At 36.1% G+C, this 23,943-nt stretch overlaps 1 protein-coding gene across 2 annotated transcripts in view; it reads left to right on the plus strand.

Annotated features, from left to right (window-relative positions):
• Positions 1-23,943, plus strand: part of ATRNL1 (attractin like 1) — a 462,013-nt gene that overhangs the window by 384,000 nt on the left and 54,070 nt on the right. The gene's annotated exons all lie outside the window — the stretch shown is intronic.

Genomic DNA, 23,943 nt, shown 5'->3' on the forward strand with positions numbered 1-23,943 from the left:
AAAGATAAATTTCAAATTGTGCTTGGAAACATCTTCTATGAAAATAAGGATTACTCCCAAACCCATTTTGTAGTGCCTTGTCTACCATTGATCCTGAGACAACAAATAGAAGTGTATTAAAACTCAGTAATATTTCTTCATAGTAGCATAAGAGGGAAATAATTTACTATATCTCATTATATGGGGATGCTTCATAATCTAACTAGAAATCACATGTATTAATCTCTATGAGATGTTTATAAGCTGTCAGAAATTAAGTCAGAGGAGAATAATACTATGTCATAAATCAGTAAATGAGGTCAGATAAATTTGTGATATTTTTTTATATGCATGTGGAGTGGTTTTGTTCTCTTCCTTAGGTTGCTCTCTTTTTCTCCCTCCCCCCTCCTCCTTTAGGATTGTTCTTCCATTGGCTGAATTTTTCGAATATATAAGATGTAGGATTTAGGAGAGCTCCTGACATTTATGGTACTTTTGATTAACACCTTTATTAGACTTGCCTGAAAAATAATTCATTATTTCAGCTTTGCTTTGTAGTTCTCTAAAAAGCTGCCATGATCATCAAATACATCAGGGTGTGTAATAAAAGCCATACAGCCAGTAGTAGAACATACTGTCATGTAACTATTAAGACTATTCTAAGAGCCAAAATGTTGGAACTAAAAGTATATTTAATGACTCGAAATTGCTTGAAGTGCTTGCTGAGAGCTGAAGGGTGCTGATTTATTTATCTAGTGTACTTACCTAAATTAATTTGGATAGAACTACTTCAGTTTAATCCTCTTACAGTGAAATTTATGTTGGTATTTTTAGATGGTGCATCAGTTCATCTGAAGGGTACAGTTAAATAATACTGGTCCAAGTATTGGCACTAAAGAAGAAAATGTGAACAAGCCAAAAAAGCATTTAGGAGTGCAATCTTACCTGGATTATAGTAATTTTTAGAAGTGACCTTGCAGGCAAGGCAATGCAAAATTTCAGTAGTATCTTCTCTCTTTACCCTTTTAATTAATCTCTTAGCTGACAACACTCAGCCATTCAAGTGCATCAGCAGCTATTTTAAGTAATTTGTATCATATCCATATGAATGAATTTTGTGTTCCATCTCTTCTTCTGTAATACACTTCCAGAGAGGAAGTTTATCAGCCTGTTGGGACATGTTATAGATATTGTAATAAGTAAGTTTAAGGGCTGAATGTTTCTGATTTTACTGTTTTGGTTTGGTTTTCTTGTTTTTTTTTTTTTGTCTCTGTTGGCAGAAAGACTGCTCAGGTGTGTTTATCTCCTTGCCAGCCACTTTTAGCCTTATTCTGCTCCCTGCATTGGTGCTTTCAGGAAATCTGGTATCCAAGTGCTCAAGCTGCTTCTTCATTAACTATCATTGTCATAAAACTTTTCATTAGTGAAAGTAACTCCTGTCAGACTTTTTCCTGCCATACATCATAGCTCTCCCTGAGTGTTTAACAAATGAAAAATCAGAATGCTTCACTAGTTTACTGGGAATGTTGATTTCTCAAAATGTCTCAAAAAATAACTCAACTTCAATGAGATGATATTGTGAAAGATTTTATTTTCTCCAAAACCTCTTGGAAGGTAATATCCATTTCTACATTTGCTTTTCTTGCATGTCCCAGGCTGATACAAACTTTCAGCTACTGTGTCTCTCATAATTAGAGCAGGCTGTGCCTTATTTATTTCCCTACTTAAATGGCTCTGCATTATGCCATCTCTGCCCAAACAGCAGGACCTAGGAACCTGTTTCTAGTGGCAGAAAAGTGAGGCAATGCCACAGGTCCCTGGCAGCATCATCATGCTTTATACCTTTCTGTGAGCAAGTAGAGAAAGAAGTTACTTTTGAGTTCTGGGTTTCTTCACTGGTAAAGCTGAGGGAGTTTTTTATATCAAGGAAGATAAAGAGCTGATATAGTTATATACATATATAAACAACTCTTCCTGGGAGGTAAATATTGGTCATTTTTCATGAAATAGACCTAATCTTCCAGGGAAAACTAAGTCAAGATGGTTAATAGTGTGGAGAAATATATCCTGCTTACATAAAATTTAACTCACCACCCTGTTAATCTCATACTCTCTAGGGAAATAAAGATTCCCTGAAAAGCTGTGTATTTTATTAAACTAACTAATATATTTCTGAAATTAAAATGGGGCCAGCTTTCAGGCAAACAAGCTTTCTTTCAGTCTACAAAAAAGAAATTGCAATGGTCAAGTTAAATACAGGATGTATAATATTAGTCTTAAGTTTGATGAGTACAGCTAGCAGAAATGGTCAGTTTATGAGAGCAACCAGCTCCTGTGAGCCAAGAAACATGGCAACAAAGAAATAGGTAGCTGGATGTTCTCAGCTGGTTAGTGCTGGCTTATAAGGGATCCCCTATTACAAGAAAGACATGGAGGTGATGGAGCATGTGCAGAGAAGGGCAGTGAGGATGATCAGGAGCATCTCTCCAATGGAGACAGACTGAGAGATTTGGGGGTATTCAGCCTGGAGAGGAGAAGGCTCTGAGGAGACCTCATTGCAGCCTTCCAGTATCTGCAGGGGCTACAAGAAAGCTGGGGGGGAACTTTTTAGGATGCCAGGGAGTGACAGGACATGGGGGAATGGATTCAGACTAGAGGAGGGGAGATTTAGATGGGATGTTAGGAAGGAGTTCTTCCCCATGAGGGTGGTGAGACACTGGCACAGGTTGGCCAGAGAGGTGGTGGAAGCCCCTTCCATCCCTGGGAGTTTCTAAGGCCAGGCTGGAGAGGGCTCTGAGCAACCTGATCTGGTAGGAGGTGTCCCTGCCCATGGCAGGGGGGTTGGAACTGGGTGATCTTAAAGGTCCTTCCAACCCTGAAAATTCTATAATTCTATATTTTCAGTCCTCTGTCAGGCCACTATCACTTGTACCCTTTACCTTTTGATTCTGTCCCCCAAAATGGATGGAACAGCTTCTCTGTTAAATGAGCCAAGGAAGTTACCATACTCAACAAAACCTAAAAGTGCTTTTGTTTTCCTATTTTAAGTAGATGGTTGCAGCAATCCGGCCCTTAGGGTACAATGACATGAAACAAAGGTCTGAAACCTAGCAGGGTGCTGTGCTGCAGTGCAGGGAGGAGAAGGCACCAGCAAGTCCTAGCCCAAGAGTTGAGCAGTTTGCACACCAGGAATTTTAAAGGAGATGCTGGGCACTAGAACTGATGCCTTAACCCCTGTGGTGTGGTTTTGTATGAAATAGTCGTTTCTACAATAATAATAAAAAAAAAACAAACAACAACTTGCGTTTCAGACAGAGGTGTGTGCTGTAGCCTTTAAACTTCAGAATTCCAGCACTGTCATGGAAAAGATTTTCAAAGCCATCCTAAGGGCCTGAGAACCTGACGGGCAAGAGAGAAGGAAACTGAAGCTTAGGTGCAGCAGAGCAGGAGTGGAAAAATAGAAAGTAATTAGTGCTAATGGCTTCACTTCTGTAGTATTTGAGGTGTTCAGAATGTCCTCTGCTTATTAGAAGAGTTTTACCATAAAATCAATCTAAAAGGCCTCATAATTGCTCTGCATTCTTACATTAGGTGACCATGTAAATTGTGGAAAGATTGCTGAGGAACAACATTTTTGTTTAGATCTGTTTGAGGGGAAGCTGAGCTCCCAATGTGAGCAAAGCAACAAATTTGAAAAGCACTCATTCATTACTTGTATCTTTTCATAAACACAAATTTGTTGTAGCCAAGTTGACCGGATAGGTTTCAAACTTCCACAAGAACACCTGCTAATAACACGATACTTTTTGTTGCTTCAGTTTTGTATTTAATAAATTAGAGACTGTATTTTTTTCCCACCCAAAATAACAGTTAGGGAGCTCTTGATGCTGGCTGTCATATAACTTCTGTGTTTTACTGTTATAAGTAATCCTTTATTCCTCTTTTTTTCTTTTTTGCTGTAACCTCTTATCTGGTATCATTAGTTCAGTCCCATGTGTGTCACTGCCTGCCAGGTTGGCAGCAGCCGGGGCTGTGTTTTTTTATCAGGAGTGGGTCTGCCAAAGCACAGGCACTTGGTTATTACAGAAATTTGGCAGATGGAGGTGCTAATGGCTAGAGACAGGGTTGGACATAGGGTTCTGCTTGTTTGTATAATAAAAAAATAAGTAAATAAATCCTCTTGCTGGAAATGGGGAGCACAAGCTGGCAGCTCTTGTTTGAACAGAAGAGCAAGTGCTGCTTCTGTGACTTTGGAGGGAAATACAGGGGCTTTGCTTTGCAGCTGCCTTGTGCTCACTTGCCAGTAATTTTGTTCCTCTTTGTTCCCATGAGGAATGTTCTTTCCCTGAGCACCTCGGCTTTGCCCTGCTCAGGGTGGGAGCTGAGATGCTGAGGGCACAGTTGAGGCTCCGAAGAGAGGTGACAGCAAACATCTCTTACTGTTAAACTTGGAACAAACGTGGCAGACCCCTCTCTTGAGACACAAATATTTTGTTTAGAGTGTAAAATGCAGATATGAGAACAAAACAAATTAAATATTTGATACTTAGTCAAAAGTGAATGCCAATCCATTTATAATAAGCACTTGCATTTAATTTGTCCTAAACTTAGGCTGCTGGGGTGTTTCTCTTTTCTTCTCATTTCTTTTCAGTTGGAAGATCCCATAAATTTCTCAGCAAGGAAGACTTCATTTATGTGTAGGATACACACTAATTTGTTTTCAAGTATTCTTTTTAACATATGTTTTCAGAGATTAAATTCATTCGTATTTCCAACATTTAGAGCATCATTTGTTTTGAACTTTTAGGCTTGCAGTAAGTTTTTGATATATTTACTTCAATTCAGAATTAGAAAGCTATTTGACATAGTTGTTGAACCTGTTATTGTCCTCAATCACAAAAAAACCCCCAACACTTTAATAATAACCTGTTCACTTTTAAGAAAATGTTCACTGCAAAGGAATATTCTTCCTGTAATCCAAGTTTATGTGCATTTTTCCCAGCATGCTAACTACTAACTTAACATTCAATATCAGCTGCAACTATAAATTATCCTGTAATACCTAAAGATACCAGGAACGTTTAAAAGTTTCTCACAATAGTGCATTTTAAGCTTTACTAAATACTAGATATTATCAATGAAGCAAGTAATGCATTTTCATGTCTTATTAATTGCTGGGCCATAATCTGCATATAGAAATAAAGGAAAATTATATAGCTAGTGACTTCTACACAACAGTAACATAACTAATTTTGATGCTTCTGCATTGTGTTTCATACATTAGTCCTTCAGAAGAAATTGTCAAGAAATGTTTTTGGTTTTTTTTACTCAGAGATTTTGTGAAAAACTCCTTAAAAGAAAGATATAGCTCTTAATGCATAAATTTTGTAGGATGACTGCCGAAGTTGAAACTTCATTTCAAGAAGCACTGGGCTTTGTTTAACTCTGTATTTTTAGTATCCAGAGTTACTGAACCAGATTTTACTTAATTAATAACTATAGGATGTGAGGCAGTTCCAGTGCTGCTTTTTCTATTAACTTGCAATTTCCTTTAGGAAATGAATAAACTGGGGGGAGGGGGGAGTGAGGCATGGCTGCTGAGAATAAATGTGGTACCACTGTACATGGCCAAATTCATTTGAATGGGTTAACAAACATCTTTTATAAATTAAGTTTAATTCCATGCAACACATTCTGTAGGAACAACAAAAGAAGAATTTTTAAACTGAATATGGACTGAGATTGAGAAAGCCAAGAGACCATTTCTAAATGGTCATTAAAGTAGTATTCTAATATTAAAATTCAGTTAGTAGTTTATCACTATCATGGCCATATTTACATAAGATATTGAGATGTATTTCATATGTAATTCAGTTTTTTTCAATGTAATCTCTATTGCTTCCATAGAATTTAAATTTTTTTCACTTAAAGAAGTACCTCAAGAAGTCTGGCTATTAACAGTTTTGTAAGGGTTGAACTAAACTTGAAAAGGTTACCTTTGGAACTGAAAACCTGCCATGGCACTGTAAGCTTCTGAAGCCTGTGGCTATTTTCAGAAACTGCATTAAAACTAGAGAGACTGAACCTTTCCAGACATTTTCCATATGGATGGAGAGAGACCATACTAATACTTGATATTTAATGGATAGTTTAGTCATAGTTTTGTCCAGTAAATTCAGTATTCTTATATTCTGAATCTGTTTCATATGCTCTGATTTCAGTGTGTTATCAGTTATTTATGTGGAGGTTTTGTGGTTAAGTTGTTCCATTAGTTGTGGGGACTCTTCATTGAAATATTTTGCTTTCAGTTTTGTTTTTTTTTTCCAATTAAGAACACCACTGAAGTAGTAATGTTTATTGTCAATATTCGTATTTTTAGGTATATTTGAATAGGAGAAAACTATACTTCTGCTTCTACAAAAACAGCTATTGAATGTGTACAGTGAGTTTACCACAGACTTATTTCCTGTCTTTATATTGCATTTTCAGCAAATGACTCTGCCAGCCAAAGGAATTATGGTTAGGCAGCTATCAGAAATAAAACTTAAGAACATAACAATCTCCCATTTGCTGCAATAGTTAATCAACTACTAGTGTGTTTCTCCTCTGAAAAAAAGCCCCATTTATGTAATATGGTTTTTATTATCTACATGGCAATGCAGCTCTGTTAGCTCTGAACCTATCGTGTCTGCTATGTAATGAAACTACTCAGATTTCTTTTGCAGTTTATTGTCCTTTAACTTGTGCTCATTAAGGAATCAGCTCTGCTTCCAGTTGTTATTTATTAGACACCTATGGTCAGTCATAGATTCATTATTTATCATAGAATCTTTGAATGGTTTCGGTTGGAAGGGACCTTGAAGATCATAATTTATGTGGATACCAGTTTGAAATAATTTGTCTTTTGTTTAATCTAGGCTATGTATAACCATCTAGTAATTTGTGTACCTGAAACTGTTTCTTGTTCTTTATTAACATGTGGTAGTGAGTTCATCTGAGTGTGTCTTGTTATTAAGCTTCTTTATTAAAGTCACCTTTTAATTTCCTGAGTTAATTAAAGATTTCTGTTATTTTTACAATCTCCCTACTTCTGTGATGGCAAGTGTAGTACCTTTAATTCATTTGGTTTCTTGTAATTTATCACACTGTCAGTGGAGCTGCTGAACAATTACTTTGTAGTTAAGTATTAGTAATGAGTGACTGAAACAGATGATGTTATAATAGCTAACATATATTTGTAAATTACCTTGAAGCACTATCTTTAATTCTTGCTGAACATAGGCAGTGAATGAAGAGTGACATTTCATTATTTTGGACGTTGTCGTGGACCTACTGCAATGAAATTGTTGGTTTAGATTTAATTTTGCTTAGTACCAAAAAACTACCTTCATTTTTGTACATCTGTTATTTGATTTTTTTTGTTCTGCATTTAATCAGGGAAGAGCACCCCTTTCTCTCACTCCTCAAATCATTTTTAGGTCAAATTTACTATTGGGTGGTTAGCTGAAGGCCCAATATGCACATTTATGTGCTTACAGATGAATGGGCAGGTAAAACCCAACTGTCAATGGCAGCTGGCAAGAAAAGTTGACTTTAAGTCATTAAAAGTCATTATTTAATTAAAAAAAAGAAAAAGAAAAAAAAAAAAAAAAGTTGAAGGTGGGCCATTAAATATCTACAATTATGCAGTCATTCCAGAGAAAAAATACAAAAAAGGCTAATTTGTATCCTGATGTTTTAAAGCACTCAGATAAGAGGGGGAGTCCCATTCCTGCTCCTCCTTACTGCCTGATCTAAATCTTGCAAGCAGTCTGATCATAGCATCTGTCCATGTGTCCTGCCACTAGAATCAGAAGCTTTCCCAATGAGGACTTGGACTCTACCCTTGGGATACCCTTGTGAGAAAACTGTCTCCAAAACTGTTAAAGCTGTATTTGAGTGCCCCGTTTTTTGGAAATTGGATCTAGAATTTACACATTCTACATGAGTACTTCAGCCTAAAAAATTGTTATGCAAAAGGCAAGCAATATATCTATTTTTAACACATCTTAATTCTCTGTTGGATTTAGATAGGGATGAGGTGCCCCCCAAAATATAGGTAGTGACTAAGCACTTGGCCCCAAATGAGGACCTCATCTCTGCATTCACAATATTCCTTAAGAAAGTGCCTCAATTAACATCCTAGAAATTAGTATCCATACCATTGGAATGAGTTAAATATTCATCAGCAGTGTGTTTGGCCATCACGTGGTGGTATGGCATGCACCTAGTCTGTAGGAGACACAATTATAATTCTCTGTTTTTAAACACACCAAGCAGAACTTTCATCCTTTTTTCTCACATTCTTTCTATAAAAGTTCCTGTAAATACTTGGCCTTGATTTTATTTTCTCTCTTATTCCATTGTCAAGGCAAAACAAAAAAAATTTTTATGGGAAAAAATACATATATTTTTTATTTATTAGCCACACTACATACTTCTGATTACCTGCTCACACACAGAAAGGAAACCTGTCTGATTTCTATTGCAGTGGTATCATCATGAGAATGAGTGTACAGACAGGAAACCTACATGCAATAAGAGAAATTACAGCTTTTGGAAACATTAAAGAAATATCATCGTGGGCTTTTGTACCTTCAAATCTTTCTTAAGAGCTGCACAAACCAATATGATAGGCAGGTTTCAAACAGACTTCACCATGGCCTTTTCATAGTCAGTGTCCATTTTCTTATAGATTATCATGCTGGTAGAACATTGAGTGGTTGAGTGATGTTAAATTCAATGAGGCAGATATAGTTCTATCGTTTGTTTTAATTTGGGAAGCTGGAATTAGGTGGTAATTAGCTGCATCACTTCCTTTTGTTTTCTTACTCTGACCCGACCACTGTTGTTGAATATGAATTGCATGGCAGCAGTTTTTAGAATGAGCTGGATGCCAAATCTTTGATTTTAGTACTGATTATGAATAATTGAAAATGTATTTCCTAAAGATTTACAAATCATATCCTGTGAAGAAACTGAAAGGTCTAGAGAGTGTTTAGAGACCATGAATCAATATTTTAAATTTGTATTTGGTATTTATTATACTGAAAACTCTAAAAACATACTAGATTTGATTTATTGCTGAATACTTAACTATTATTAAGATATATAAACATATATATATTGTTAAGTTATATTCTTTGAATACAAACTTATATTCCTGTTTAGTAAATAAATTATATTAAAATAGCAACATATAAAGCCTTTAGACATAGTGTAATACAGCTCTGTAAAATCTGAATCTTTGGAATTTTTAGAGAAATTGTGGTGACGAACTATATAAAAAAAATAATAGCCTTTAGCTTTTGTTCTCCAACACTAAAAAAAACTGCATGTAAAAATCTGCTCCTAATCATTAAATGCTGTGCAGGTATTGATGATAAAGGTGTCAGATACCTGTGCATACTGCAAGCTTTGGAACTTTGGTACAATCAAAACAAAAAAAGAAAAGAAAGGAATGGGAAATGTGTGTTATAAAACCTCCTCTTATTAAATGCAAGTTGGAGAGTGAAAATGGTCCCTGATGGATGAAATTACAAACTCAGACAATTTTATGGTCTGGTTTTCTCTTTTTAGCCTTATGCAGTTGAATTGATGGAAGCTAAGGAACTGGTTTTAGATCCAAATTAAAGAAAAACTAGTACAAGAGGAAAAATGTCACATTTCTTCACTAAATAACTTCTTTAGAGTGCATAATTGTGTGATGTCAGTTAATGTTGTGCCTTCTTCAGCGTGACTTGCATAAGCTCTGACATTCAAGAATAATGTGGCCTTCCTAGCGTGGCATTCATTGAATGTTTTTGTCTGTTATATGTGTGAGCAAGAGTTGGGGAGGACTGCATTACTCAGAAATGAGCAATATATGAGTTGCATAGATCACACCAAACAACCATCAATAAAAGCTCTGTAGATTGCATTGCCATACATTATGCATCTGCCACATGTTTCACAGCAGAAAAAAATAGAAATTGAAAACTGGTAAAGAGTTAGTTCTCATATTCTTAGATTATAAAGCTATTTCCTTCATTTGTATCAGTCTAAAATTGAAGTCCTGATGCAGGTGGTGTGTATCTTGGATCTCCCCATTTAGATTATCCAAGCCTTTACTTTCTAGCTCCTAGGACCACGAGATAGCTGGCTGAAAAGTGTTCACTGCTGCTAAGTGACATATCAAGCATATATTTAATGAGCTTTTAGATGAATTCCAGATCTTAAGAATAGAAATGTGTCTTGGCATTTTGAGCTGGGAGCAAATATTACAAAATGTATTCAGGTATTTTTTTAAGTCAGACTAGGTTTCCAATAAAAGTGGTGAACAAAGATGTGGAATGGATTATATCTGACATGACAGGTGTGATAATGGCCTTCACCGGGATGCAGGAGGACATAAATTTAATTGTTTGCATGTACTTGGTAATGGAAAGAAAAGATGTGCCATATTTAAGAAGCCTGGTGACAATTTTTAGATGATTTGATGAGTGTACTTTCATAAGAAAATTGTGAAGATGTCTCGTGTTATACAATCTGTTGCAACCAGTATGAAATAGTTTTGCTTTAACAAAACTGAATTTTGAGGGATAACACTGAGTCAGAGAAAAGTAGAACTGTAGAAAAAGGAAGATGAAAGTCCTCACATTAGATCTCTGATTTGGGGCTCTGCTTTTCCCATTCATAGATTTTTTTTTTTGAATCTTTGATGATTTACAAGTTCATTTTATTTACTTTTTTTTCAGCTACTAATGATCTGCTCAACTCCTAACGATTCTGCAGTAGTCATCTAATTATTGAGAAGTACTGTCCATAAAACAGTTCTAGCAGTTAGAGAATAAAGATAATTCAAACCTAAGAATCACAATGGTCCCTTGCTGAAATATTGGTTGAGAGCATAAATCATTATCACTGAGCTATTAGCACTAAAGCAAAACATGAGTATATGCCTCTGAAGTCATATAGGCTGAGATTTCATCATTTTTTCTGCTCCTATGACATGCTGTGTAAAAACAGTCACTTCCAAGTATATATTTTGTGGAAGTGGTCCAGTAGTTGTGGTCATCACGGAAAATTTTCTTTGGTGCAGATTATCAGGAACATAAGAAATACCTGTAATTTTCAATAGGTGTAGGAAGAATAAGGAAGGATGAGAAATAGATATGATGGCAGAACTAGAAGTGCTCAGAGTAGCTGTAATCCCTTCTGTGTGATTGAGTGGCCGTGATCTGCTTCTGTGTGGTAAAAATGAATAATGCCTACTGACACATCAGTAAGCTATCTGCTTGTAAGAATAGAGAAGATTTCCTTTTGTGCTAGAAATTGCTCTTAAGTATGGACAATAACTTAATGTCTGTCTCTGTCATGGCTGTGGGCAGCCCATAAGGAAAGAGTTAGAGGCTGTACATCAAGTTTTTGTGAGCTTATGTGGCCCATCACAGCATACTGGGAATGGGATACATATAGAAAAATATAGTGCCTTAAATATAATGCCATGCATATTGTAATAAAAAAGATATTCTCACTGCATTGGCACGCTCAAATAAGCAGGCTCTGCAGGACGAGGTGGGAGACAAGATTTATTAGGGAGGTTGCTTACCCTGCTTGAAGCTGTTCAGAAATTCCTGTGGTCACAGCAGATGCTACAGTATAGAATAAGGTAGGTGGCAGATTTGAAAACAATATTAAAGAAAAATAACTGATAAACTTTTTTAAAAAAACTTGAAAATATAAAGGAACTTTCTAGAGGGTGACCACTGGTGTTATAGATAACCAGGATTTTGCAGATGATCACAGTAATGTGCATTTCTTTCTGGGGAAAAAGACAAAAACCCAACATTTTTATCTGAGGCAGTAATTTTATTTTAAATACTATTAATTTCATCATAGGAATGTATGATCTTCTTATCCTCACTACTTATAACTATGGAATATATGCTAAACCACTGGACACTTCAGGGGAGCAACAGGCACCTGGAATTTTTTATGTTTTCTCATAAAACAGGGACTCCATTAGAGATAAACCAGTAATCTACAATCTAGATTGTTAAGTCATTTTCCTTTTTTCAGTTACTTTCAATATATTGAGAGAAGTCAAGTATTTACACTAGGACAGAGTGGCCTTCACCAGCTCACTTTAAATGGCTGAACCCTGTTACTGATCAACCATTTGTTTAGAGGCATTACTGAATTTTTTTAAAGGACAGATGCAAATTAATTAATGTCTATATCTATCACCCATGTGAGTACCCATTAATAAGAAGCTCTTGAAGACATAAAGTGATATATCCAGTTAACACATTCAGCTTGCTCAGCAGTTCACTGAAAATAAGGAAATTCTAATGACCAAAACCAGACCAACTTGAGAAAAATTACAGCTATACAAAGAGGCCTTTAATGCAGACATGACAAAAATAGTTTGTCATTTTTTTGTCAACAATAGTTTGTCATATAGTTGTTAAATATATAAATAAAACACAAAAATAAAGCTCAATCACATACAGAGCAAATGGATGAAATGTTAATCCCCCCATTTAAGTTTGGCATTATGTGAGTGTTCGGATACTTCCCATAACTGAAGGTTACACAAAGGTATTTTTTTTTCTTAAATGAATTAAAATAGCTTTCTGTGTTTAATGTTATATTCCTTGTGGTAAATTCATAGAAATTTTAATAAGGACAAACCCAATTGGAATGTGAAGGGCAAAGATTGCTTGAGTAAAGAGTGTTAGCTGATAAACAGACCAAAAAAGATAGTGTTTGGAATTGCAAATTGTAACAGTAGGTGATTCTGCAAAAACAAGGACTTTACAACAATCAGAACTGGAAGTCATCCAGAAATGTCACAGCAGAAAAATCAGGGACAAGAGAACTGGAATGAGCAGAAACCATTCTAGCAATTTATGATCAAAGAGAACTAAAAAGCATCTATGAATTCCTTAATGATATTGTTGGCTCTAGAACCTCTTAGTGCAACCCATTTCAACAGACATTTGGGGAATTATTAGAAAATGCTTTGTCTGGGGCTGAGAAGGTTTTCAGGAGGATTTATCTTTTTAAGATCTTTGATGTATTCTTTATTACACTTACATTTTCGCTTCTACATAATATTCTAGAGATACCTGATAGCACGATTAGAAGCAACATTAATTTGTGTGTGTAGTCTATCTGCATGTATGTATAAATGCATTTTATTGTATTTTATTTTTACATTACATGATCTCTCTACGTGGAATACAGCAAAAAAAGTTGCTAAGTTGCTACCCAGAAAGGGGAATGGGTTCGGCTTGCAGTAGTCAAGTACTGCAGGTTCCCTAAGTTAATGTAGCTATATATGGGAACTTGCTGAACTAATCTGGAGTTAGGAGGCAGTAATTTCTGTTGCTAGCTGTTGTAATTCCTTGAGGGCCCCAATCCAGAGTACCTGGCATGCTTTGGCCATGTTAGATCCAGCTTTCTGTACCTTCTTCATGGAGAAGGCATGAACTTCTTCACAGGCATGGAAAATATTTTACAATTCTCTGAGTATATCCCACAGGTGACTGCAGTTTCAAAGGTAGCTTGTGTGTTCTCTCATCCTTTAACTTTCCTGTAGCTACAGCATTTAACTACAACACTTTCCTTTCTTGATGGTGGTCCATGAGGACACGTTCCGTGCCATAATTGCATTCTTTGTATTCAGTCCTGCAGTTGGAATTGTAACTCTGTAATCATGAAATGTGCCTTCTTTGGTTGTGATCTCTTGCTTTGTCTGTGACCTGTTTCCAAAATATCCTTTGCCACACATTTCTGACTTAGAAAGTTTTCTAGATTTAAAAAAAATTATTATCATCTTCAGCAAGCTGTTGCAGACAGCAAAAATCATCTCAACTAAAGCTTCTTTTGGATCCTTAGTTGTGCTTTTTTGTTTAGTACTTTACTTACTATGGCAGTATTTTGTGTTAAAATAGGTACCAGTGGCACATGTAGTTCATTGCTTCTATATTTTTTGTGGAAATCTGATTGCGTTCTGATAGCATCAGTGTATTTTAAAACAAATTTGTTTTACAATAACGAAAGTAGGAACCCTCAGTCTTTCCTGAGTCAAGGCCAAGTTTTAAATTGCCTTGTAAGCCCTGGATAAAGCTGTTATTAGAAAAAAAGTGGTCGTTGTCCCATTTCTCAAAGATAGTTGGGAAGTTTGTGAAAGGCTTAATCAATTTTTCTGTTTGAACTGAAACATAGAATAGAAACTTTTAGGACATTATAACATATGACAATAAGCTGAGAATGAAAACTGCTTTGGAATTTTAATTACAATAATCAGACATTGCTGCCATACCTATCTTGAACACTTCTATATTTTGAAATATTAGTAGCATTTTATCCTTTCTAAATATTTCTCTGTGAAAGGAAGCAAAGGCATCAGAGAGCATATTTCCAATATCCATGATATATTCATTCTGTAATAATATTCCTTCTAATTTTCTTGCATAGCCTTAAATACAGTTTTCTTCTCCATGTTATAATAACAAGCCAGTTTTCACCTGCTTAACTTCAAATAGAAGTTTACCTTGCAATTTCTCTCTGGGTTATTTAATTGCAGTAAGGAAGAGGTGGTTAAAATACCAGGTGGAGGTTGAGTTAAGGGGACTTCACCAGCTCCAGGCCTGGGGGCACAGTCACAGTCAGGGATCTTGCACTGTTTGAGTCCTACTGACTCCCCTGGCTTCAAATTTTTACTCTTCTTTTAGTATGAAAAGCAACAAGTCTGAAATTTCTGGTTATGGTACAATGGGCCATTGAAAGATGCTTTCTGGGTGATGCACATGTTTCACAAAGTCTGCTAAGAAGGAAGAATGGTTTAATTGCTAGAGGAGCTAGGGCTGGCATTTAGTAACCACTGCTGGTTTTGTGCTGCTGATCTAACCACAGGAATTAGCAGTGGGTTCCTGTTTTTCCCTGTCACTGAGCAGGGAAACACTGATTTGCGTGGCTGCCCACAGGAGGGGGGAAATGAAACAGACAGGAGTTTAGTGCTGAGTGAGTACAGTGTGTGTCATTTTATGGATGGCTGGTATTGTGACACACTATCTTTTAAGACCTATAGAAATCCTGTCTTGTAGTTACCATTGAAAGTAAATGACCAGAAAGAAAATATGCAGGGTTGATAACTTACCGTGGGATGCTGTGTAACACATAGTGCTGTAGTTACAGAGCAGGCTAATAAAGAAGTGTTTGTTTGGAATATTTTGCAAAGCTTGGTTTCTATAGTAACAATCATCATGAATACTTTCAGCTTCAGAAATAACATCTGCTCGATGACTGATCTCAGATCTCAACCCTTCTTTAAATAAATAAGATACTGCTCCATCTGCTTATTCTATTAGTCACTGGCATTTGATTTGGGGCATTTATTTCCATGGACAGGACGTCCTGAGACTGGGAAAGGTGTTGGAAAGGGGTGGAAAAAGGGGGGTGAAATCAAGAAAACAGTGGTGAAGTGCATGATTTGCTTTATTAGCTTAATAGCAGTCACTGCTAAAATAAGTTCAAGTTTACATACAGTACAAAAGTAAATGTGTTGTACCATTCTGTTGACTGAAGTTCAAAGCAAACATTCCCTTGTTTTACTCTTGGCAGTGCATTAAATGTCATGCTTAAAGTTAGGGCAAGACAATTCCTTTGGTTAGTTATGAAAAATATATGAGATGAAGTACGAAGTGTCATGGAATGTGAGGAGTTGAAGAAAACTCAAATGAAAAGTTCATAAGCCTGTTAATTTTCAAGGAAACTTTTAAAAAGATGGTCAATCTCCTGTGAAAATGATCTTTCTCTTGAAGAAAAGATGTTTCAAGCATCGTCGCTGCTGCTCAATTTTACAATGTAAAATTTAAAGTGAGAATCTTGCCTGAAGCAAAATAACAAGCTTTTCTGTACCTCCTTGCAATAAGGATGGGACCTACAGAATTCAGTGTTAAAAAAAGGTTTTGTTGTTAATAACTATATGCCACCTTACTGAAGAAAATAATAAAAGATGAAATATTAAATAATTAGTTCCTTCTGTGCCGCAGGAAACACACATGGAAAAGAAGTGTAAGCTGAGCTGGACTATGTTTCCTTACTACTCATTTTCAGTTAGCTGTTCTTAAGGGGCTAAGCAGGCTTTCAATAGTACTTTCTAAAAAAAAAAAAAATAACACTTTTCATGTTATTAGAGTAAGGGGGATTCAGCAAATCCAAGTTCGGCAACTGTTTTATACAGTTGAACTTTGCTGGTTTAGTAGAAATTATTCACTTAAAAAAAAATTAAAGGAGTAGTCTTTTTCCTGTTTTTTAACATTTAAAAAAATATTTTTTAAAAATTCCAGTAGTTATGGTAATCTAACAGGAGTAACATATATAAATTACTTTATTAATGCAAGTAATCCTGTCTGCTTTGATGCAACAGATTGTCCAAGCACTATTTCACATGTCTAATTGTTTTTCAGATTACATCCTGCAAGTTTAATTTCTTGTGTATTTTCAGGGAAGTGGTTTGTGACCTCTGCAAGCACTGACAGTCGTTGTGGGGAGCATCTTGGAAAGCAGCATTGATAAGTTTATTTGCAGCATTTTCCAGGGAAGCCATTGAGAAATTAATAATATGGTGTCAGATTTGCATCTGGTATAAATCAGCACAGTTCTGCTGCTACTCAAATGCTGAACTGAATTAGGCAGAGAGGATTATCTCCCAGATATTTGAATTAATTCATAGGATCCAGGTGGAAAACTGCACCAGATTATGCTTTCTAATGGGCAGAATAGGTGTCAGAGGTCCTCAAGAGAGAGAAATGAGAGATGCAGCTTGCAGCACCTTTAAAAAGATCTGGTTTGGGCTTTCACAAGCCTGCCAGCCTGCCCTCTCCCTTTCCACCTCATTGGCAGCAACTACTGCCAAAAGTGCTGTCAGTTTGATACCTGCTGCTGTTAATGCTATATAAAAGAGAAAAATGAGGTCCCTCCACCATATAATTTTGTCTTGGGATAGAGAAGTCTTTTATTGTTGTTCCCTCCTGCTACTGGAGCAGTATCTAATCTGCAATATCCACACATGGTCAGTAGGATGAAAACTTCTCAAGACTTCAAAATCTTAAGTAGAGAGCTACTTAAGTTTCATAATATTTCTGGCTATGGGTGCACACATTTTACAGCTGTCCTTGGACCATGTCAAGGACAACCAAAATCAAAGCTATGTCATGGTTTCAGACTGGTGTCCTCCCTACATTCAGTAGACAGTAATCTCTGCAAGTTGTCATGATGGAAACTAATTTGTTGTTCTGGTGTTATTAGTAGTTTCCCCTGCATTAAAAATATCACCAAGTTTGCACTTTAATCCCCTCTGCTGACAGCTCCTTTTCACAATATGTCTTTATTTATTTTGCTTTCTTATTATTAGCATTTCAGGTATAAATGTTTTCATTTATCATTCACCTAGACATCCTGCATGTGGCCAGGGGGTTACAAAAGAACTTTAAAAGGCATTGCTGAAGGCAAGTTGACTAAAAGTGTATTTTGGATGGCATAGGGTATACTACACTTCTTTACAATTTTGCAAGAAATGCAGAAATCCAGCATAATAACTTCAGGACATTTGCCTTTCCTAACCCTCAAGTCTGGCATAGATCTAAATAGTAATCAAGCATTTTCTTTATTGACTGTAGGATGCTGCACTGCTACAGGAATGAGATCTTTGTGGCCACAAAAGCCACCAGCTCGTCAGAACTTTTGACTTCTGTCTGAGAGTGTCACAGAGACAGATTGAAATTTTATGATTCACCCTGAGTGAGAGACAGCCCTAATTTATCCACCTCATGGACATTTCAGAAATCTGTAGCAGGCTCTGTTTGCTTGGTCCTGAGGAAATTAACCTGTACTTTGTTCATCCTTAGCTCAGCATTTCCCTGCCTGCCACCATAGTCACCCTTGTTACCTTCAAATTAGGCAGAATTTAAGCTGTTTCATCTTTCTTCTCATCCTTAAAAGTTATCAGTGGCTCTGGAGGGACCATGTTCTTTTTTGCCAGGAAGTCTGGAGTAAAGTTAACCCATCATAATATATAGGAGTGATGATCTGGTTGTAAGGGACCAGCCTGAGTTTAAACAATGATGGATTGTCAGTGATTCGTCACCAATGAAATGTGAATTTTCCCAGACAAGAGCCTTTAAGGTTGAATTGTGAAGGAATAACAGAATTCTCCACTTCTTGTTTCTAATCCTTGGAGATACAGCAGATATAATCTGCTGGGAAAGAAATGTCCATTAGCATCATTTCACTGCACAGCACAGCTTTCCCTTACAGAATTTGAAATGGCAATAGAAAGAATTTACAGGAAAGTACCTGAGGGTACACAGTAGTTGGCATATGCCACAGACTTAGGGTCTCAGATGCTTTTCCCAACAGGATCTAACTAACTGCTGCCAAGATAAATTTCTTTTCATAAACTGGACTCTAGGTTTTCCAGCCTTTAATCAGACTCGTACAGCTTAATAGGGGAATGTTCCGGGTGCTCTGGGGGATACCTCTGGTAGCAATCCAGTACAACTGCTACACACACCATCCACTGGAAGTTACATTCAATATTTTCCAGATTAACCTGGAATTTCTCTTATTAGCAGGCAGGATCGAACAGTAAAGGCAAACCAAGTTTATTTAAGAGCGTGAAGAGCCAGGGAACTGCATCCGTGCACACACAGAAAAAGAAATTTAATCCAACCTGCCTTGCAGCTACCTGATGTTTTGATTTAACTTTGATGTTTTGAGTTGTGTTCAGCCACTTGTGAAAGTCAAGAAAAGCTGCAGGATGGTTTGCACTAGTGTCACAGTTCAGAAAAAAAGCAGCCTCCAGGCAGGAGGATGTGAGCTGAATAGGGAACCTGACCAGGAATTTTGTCTGGAAACCTCATTGAAAATGAATGCATCTGCAGGTGTTTCTTGCTGCTTTGTCTTAATAAATCAGTTTTAATCAGAATGTCAATTCATAGCTCTCTTGCTAATGGAATGTTATATGACATATTATTAGGTTTTGAAATGAAGCCTCTTACTAGATTATTTATTTGCAACAAAGTTACTCTCGGTTATAGTTCTTACAATAAAAATATAACTCTTCTGAGCTTAAATACTTTCACATTGATACATAAATTTAACAACAGTACCTAACCTTGGGTAACTAGCAATGCCATGGTGAGCTGAAATGACTGCAAAGAAAAATGCAGCCTGTTGTTGCATATGGATATTGTTGAGATAGAGGGACAAGGCAATAAATTGAAAGATAATGCATTTTTCTCAATGGGGCTGTAATCACACCTTAGTAATCATAATGTGTTCTTTTTATTGTTAATTCCCCCTGTTTCTGTTATGGAAAATAATGTACCAATATATTCTAAGTTTTCTACGGCTATTTTAAAACAAGGAAATTAAATGGCAATCCTATTCTGCGAAAACAATGGGGCAAACTGTTGTTGAAAGAAAAATCACTATGCAAAAAATCTCTAATTAGAAATATTAGTAAAATTTTGGTCAGGTTGCATTTTATTATCAATAAGCCTGTTGCTTTCAGTCCCACTGGACACTGTAGAAGTTTACATGGAAAACTGTTTCTTTCTGAAGGTTGAGTGGAGTTGGTGGACCCATCCCAGCAAATCAGCTCTGGCTGGATCGTTTACTGATGGAAGCAAGACAATTACCTCAGACAATTAGCTCTCTTTTAATAGAGATGGAGGAATTGTAAGATACCCTAAAACATTCTCCACTTTTTACTGCTGCAGGTAACACTGTTGTGTACCTCACTTGGGTTAGTGGGACCTCATTAATCAAAGTTGGAAATCACTCAGAAATCCTCAAGCAAATGAAGCTGCAGTGCTCTGGGCTTGAGCATTGAGGACACTCAGGCTCTGGGCCATTTTCATAGGTTTAAATGAGGTAAAGCTTTCTACTCACTAATTACAAGAGAGGAACTTTACAGGATGGATTAAATGAAAATCTTTAGTGGATGCTTATAATTTCAGTAAAACCCTAGAGTCATATGAAGAACTGGTGTTTCCTATGCCAGCCACAAAGCAGTGTTCAAAACTCCAGCCTTTCTTATTTATTCTGTTACAGTATTTCCTAAAGTACATTTCTCCTGGCACGCAAATGATGTTTGTTGAAAGCTTTGTTTTGTTTTGGTTTTTTCTCTCCTTTTTTGTTTTTTCTTTTGGACTATCATTAATGCTCATTGCTAATTAAATATATCTGAGGAGAAAACTGTCAAAATTTTGGGGTGGGTCGGAAGCTCATACTCAGGTGTAAAATAGTATTAATTAATATATACCCACCATTTATGATAGCAGTGCAGTATAACACTGGTAATCTAAGTCCTGGTTACAGTCTCTGCTTCTGTCTGAGGCATGGCCTTAGCTTCAGCACCTGGAAGAAGTGCCAGGTTCCCCCCAGGGCAGCAGTGGGGGCTATCAAAGCAGGGGACTTCTGCTGGGAGGAGCAGACAGAGTCTGTTCATTCCTCTGGCATTGGCATTAGTTTTGATTCTCTTGGCAAATGACCATGGAACAATGTCTGGTGGGGGTCTCCCATTTCCTCTTCTTGGCAGGATAGCTGTGCTGGGGACATTTTGAGTTTCTCCATCAAACCGGACCAAAAAAGTCACCAACAAATAATATCAATGGGATTTGGTAAATCTGAGAGGATGATGTTTGTTTTCCTCTTTTGCACTGCTGGAAAGTCTGCCTTTACTCTATTAGAAACTGTCAGAGCAATCAGTGCTTTAATCTGCATCCTTAATTATAGACCAGAGTATTTCATCTCAAATGAACATTTGGGAAAAGCAGAATAGGAAATCTAGAACCAGTTCTCCTTCCATTAAGAAAAGAGCTGCCACTGCCTTCAACAGTATTTTAAAAGCAAGTGGCTACAACTGTATTGTAAAGCCTCATTTGACAAAATCTTTTGGAAACAGCAACATAGTTTGAGCTCTACGTTGGGCAGCTGCTGGGATGCTGGTGAATCCTAAGTAGCTCTAAAACAAACTGGGATGGGCCTGGGAAGATAAAGGAGAGTTTCAGTTAATGGGACTTTTTAAATATTGAAACTAAGGTTTAACAGTGTTTTGGGGCTTTTGCTTTTGCATGTAGATATGTAAACCAGACCCAAAATTCAATGTAGGAGCACTCAAGTGCTTTTTTGAATCTGAGATTTGCTTATCACACATAAATAAATAAATAAAAAAAAACCAAACTTGAAAACAATGAAATAATTCAGGAAAGAAATCTGAAGCAAAGAGAAATGGAAATGTCACTACTTGTATCCTACTAAATTCTACTCTTCCTCCTTTAGAACATTCCTCTTCAGAGGACAGTCTTGCCTCTTCTTCTCTTTTGGCCCCTTGGAAGTATTGGCCACTGAACTCCAGAATGTCATTTACATTCTGAGGCTGGTACCAATCCTGTCACAGCAACAGATATTATTGTTTATTTGCCAAGCCATCAAGCCTAGGTTATGTGGAACTCACCAGAATGATTCTGTTCTAATAACATAATTAAAAACTAAGTTTAAACCAGCATCATTAATTAAGGAAAAAAAAAAAAGTGTCAGTCAATATGTTTCTTAAGAAGAGTTGAAGTTTTATTTATAATGAATACTCATGAGTAGTAAGCAGTAAGACCATTTTAGTTAGGAAACCTTACAGTGATTAATGCATACTTGTTTGCATTTTAATACTTGATTTATATATCAGATCTGTATTTGTGCACAATGTCAAAGTTTATTCTGTTCTTGTCAAAATACTTATTAGTGCTGACAGGTGTAACACGCTCACATTAATCCTTAATTCCTTGATTCAATTTTCTAATTGCTTTTTTGGCATGAGTTTGGAGCCATTTAGTCTTACATGATCTATTTGTCTTATGGTATAATAATGCACTTTTAAAAATTGGATGCACCTAACTTAGAATGCTGAAAAGAAAATAAATATAGATATTACTTAGTTCTGAAAATTGAAAGCTTTATAGCACTTCTCTGAGCTGACACTTCTTGGAATACAGATAAAGCCAAAACACCTTGCACTTCTCATCTTCCCATAGTCACAGTATTATTTTTATTGATAGATGGGATTTGATGCTAAAGTTTCAGTGTGATTCCCCCAAAGAGATTCTGAACCCTATACCAGATCCATGAACATCCCCATAGTCATCACTGTGTTCTGCTCCTCTTCTCACCTCTTCATCCTGCTGCCCATCCTGCACACCCACCAAGAGTGACACAAGTGACAAGACAGGACACACTTCCCAGATTCTTCTTGGTCTGCTCATTTGTGTTACTTCTAAACAGCCAAATAACACAGTGTAATATGTGCTGAGTTTTTCAATACTTAAAATTTTAAAATCCCTCTTTTGTTGCTTTCTTGTTGTTATAAAGATGATGTGCTAAGTTACTTACAAAGAAATATTTTTAATATAGGTATGACTACAGCATACACTACTCTATGTCTTTCATGCCATTAACAGGAATCTTGTCATCTGTCCTTAATATAGGAAAAAAAAAACAGCCAGAATTTATTTCTGTTAGAAACAGATCAAGGGTGAGCAAAGAATCTTCCCAAAAGTCAGTAATTGTTGGCTACATCTTTGTAGGATTTTGGAAAAAAAAAAAAAAATCTGGAGAATGGAGAACCAAAAAAATATATTGAGAATGGAGAACATTTTCTATGATAAAATCTAGGACCCCAGGACCCTGTTATGCTGTGACTATATGACTATTTGTGACTATATGACTATGCATTTAAATTGTGGATGAAATCTCTAGATTATTTTCTTATTCTGTTTTATTCCTTCTCTCTCTCTATATATATGCTGTTTCATCATTTTATTTTGTCACGGTTTTCTTCCCCTTTCTTTTTCACCTTCCTGACTGACATCTGTTTGCTGTCACAGTGTGTGCAAAAAGGGAATATAAGTAAGAGTTAAATAAAGTATATCCTTATTCTGTCTTCCACTGATAAAGTTTTATTAACTCTGTGATTGTCACTTTTGATTTTTGATAGAAACGTAAGTCACTTTCTGTACAAGGGGAGAAAAAAAAAAAAAAAAGAGATAATTCTAGGAAGTAAATCATGGTAGCTAAGAGCTCTGGGCAAACAAACACATGGCTTATCTCTTCCAAAAAACCCGTGGAAAATGCATGATAAATGGCACATTTCTGAGCCCATGTTATGCCACGGTAAAATAACTTTGATTCATGGTTATGTGTTTTACCTTTAAACAACTGGCAGACCTTAGGGTATCTGAATTATTATCATTTGCTTTATGTTTCCATGGTTTTTTGCTGGTGAATCTTAAAGATGTGAGGTAAGATAAGACACCTGCTTTGTGAGCTGTAATGTTCTATATAGAACAAATAAGCAGAAATAAAAAAAAAAAATCTTGCTGTATTTAATTTTTGGATGAAGTCCTCTGAAAAAAATATTTATCAGAAATAATTTCCTCCAGTTATTTTTTTTAAAACGTTAGTATAAACTTCAAAGAGAGAAGGATGGGGCCTTTTATTGAAAGGTTTTACATTACACAAAGCAATAGAAAACAATGATTTTAATTTATAATAAAATTATTATTATTCACACAACTAAAAGGCATAATGGTAAATTTTTTCCTTTTAGGTTTTTTTTTGTCTGCATAAACTGTATCTGAATTAAATTTTAAAATGAAGATTTCATTTTTCTGCCTTTTCAAATATAAATGAAACATTATTTGATTTGTCATTGTAACAAATCAGGAAAGATGACTTAAGTGCTGTATTGATTGCATTACTAATGCAAGCTATTTAATTGTAAAAGCTGTATAAAGATTCAGGTGCTGTTGTTCTGTTATATGGTGGAAAATTGTCCATGATGCCCCACCCAAAGTTTTTTATTTGTAAAGTTTTTTT

The sequence above is a fragment of the Heliangelus exortis genome, chromosome 7 (assembly GCF_036169615.1).
Source record: "Heliangelus exortis chromosome 7, bHelExo1.hap1, whole genome shotgun sequence".
NCBI lineage: Eukaryota > Metazoa > Chordata > Aves > Apodiformes > Trochilidae > Heliangelus > Heliangelus exortis.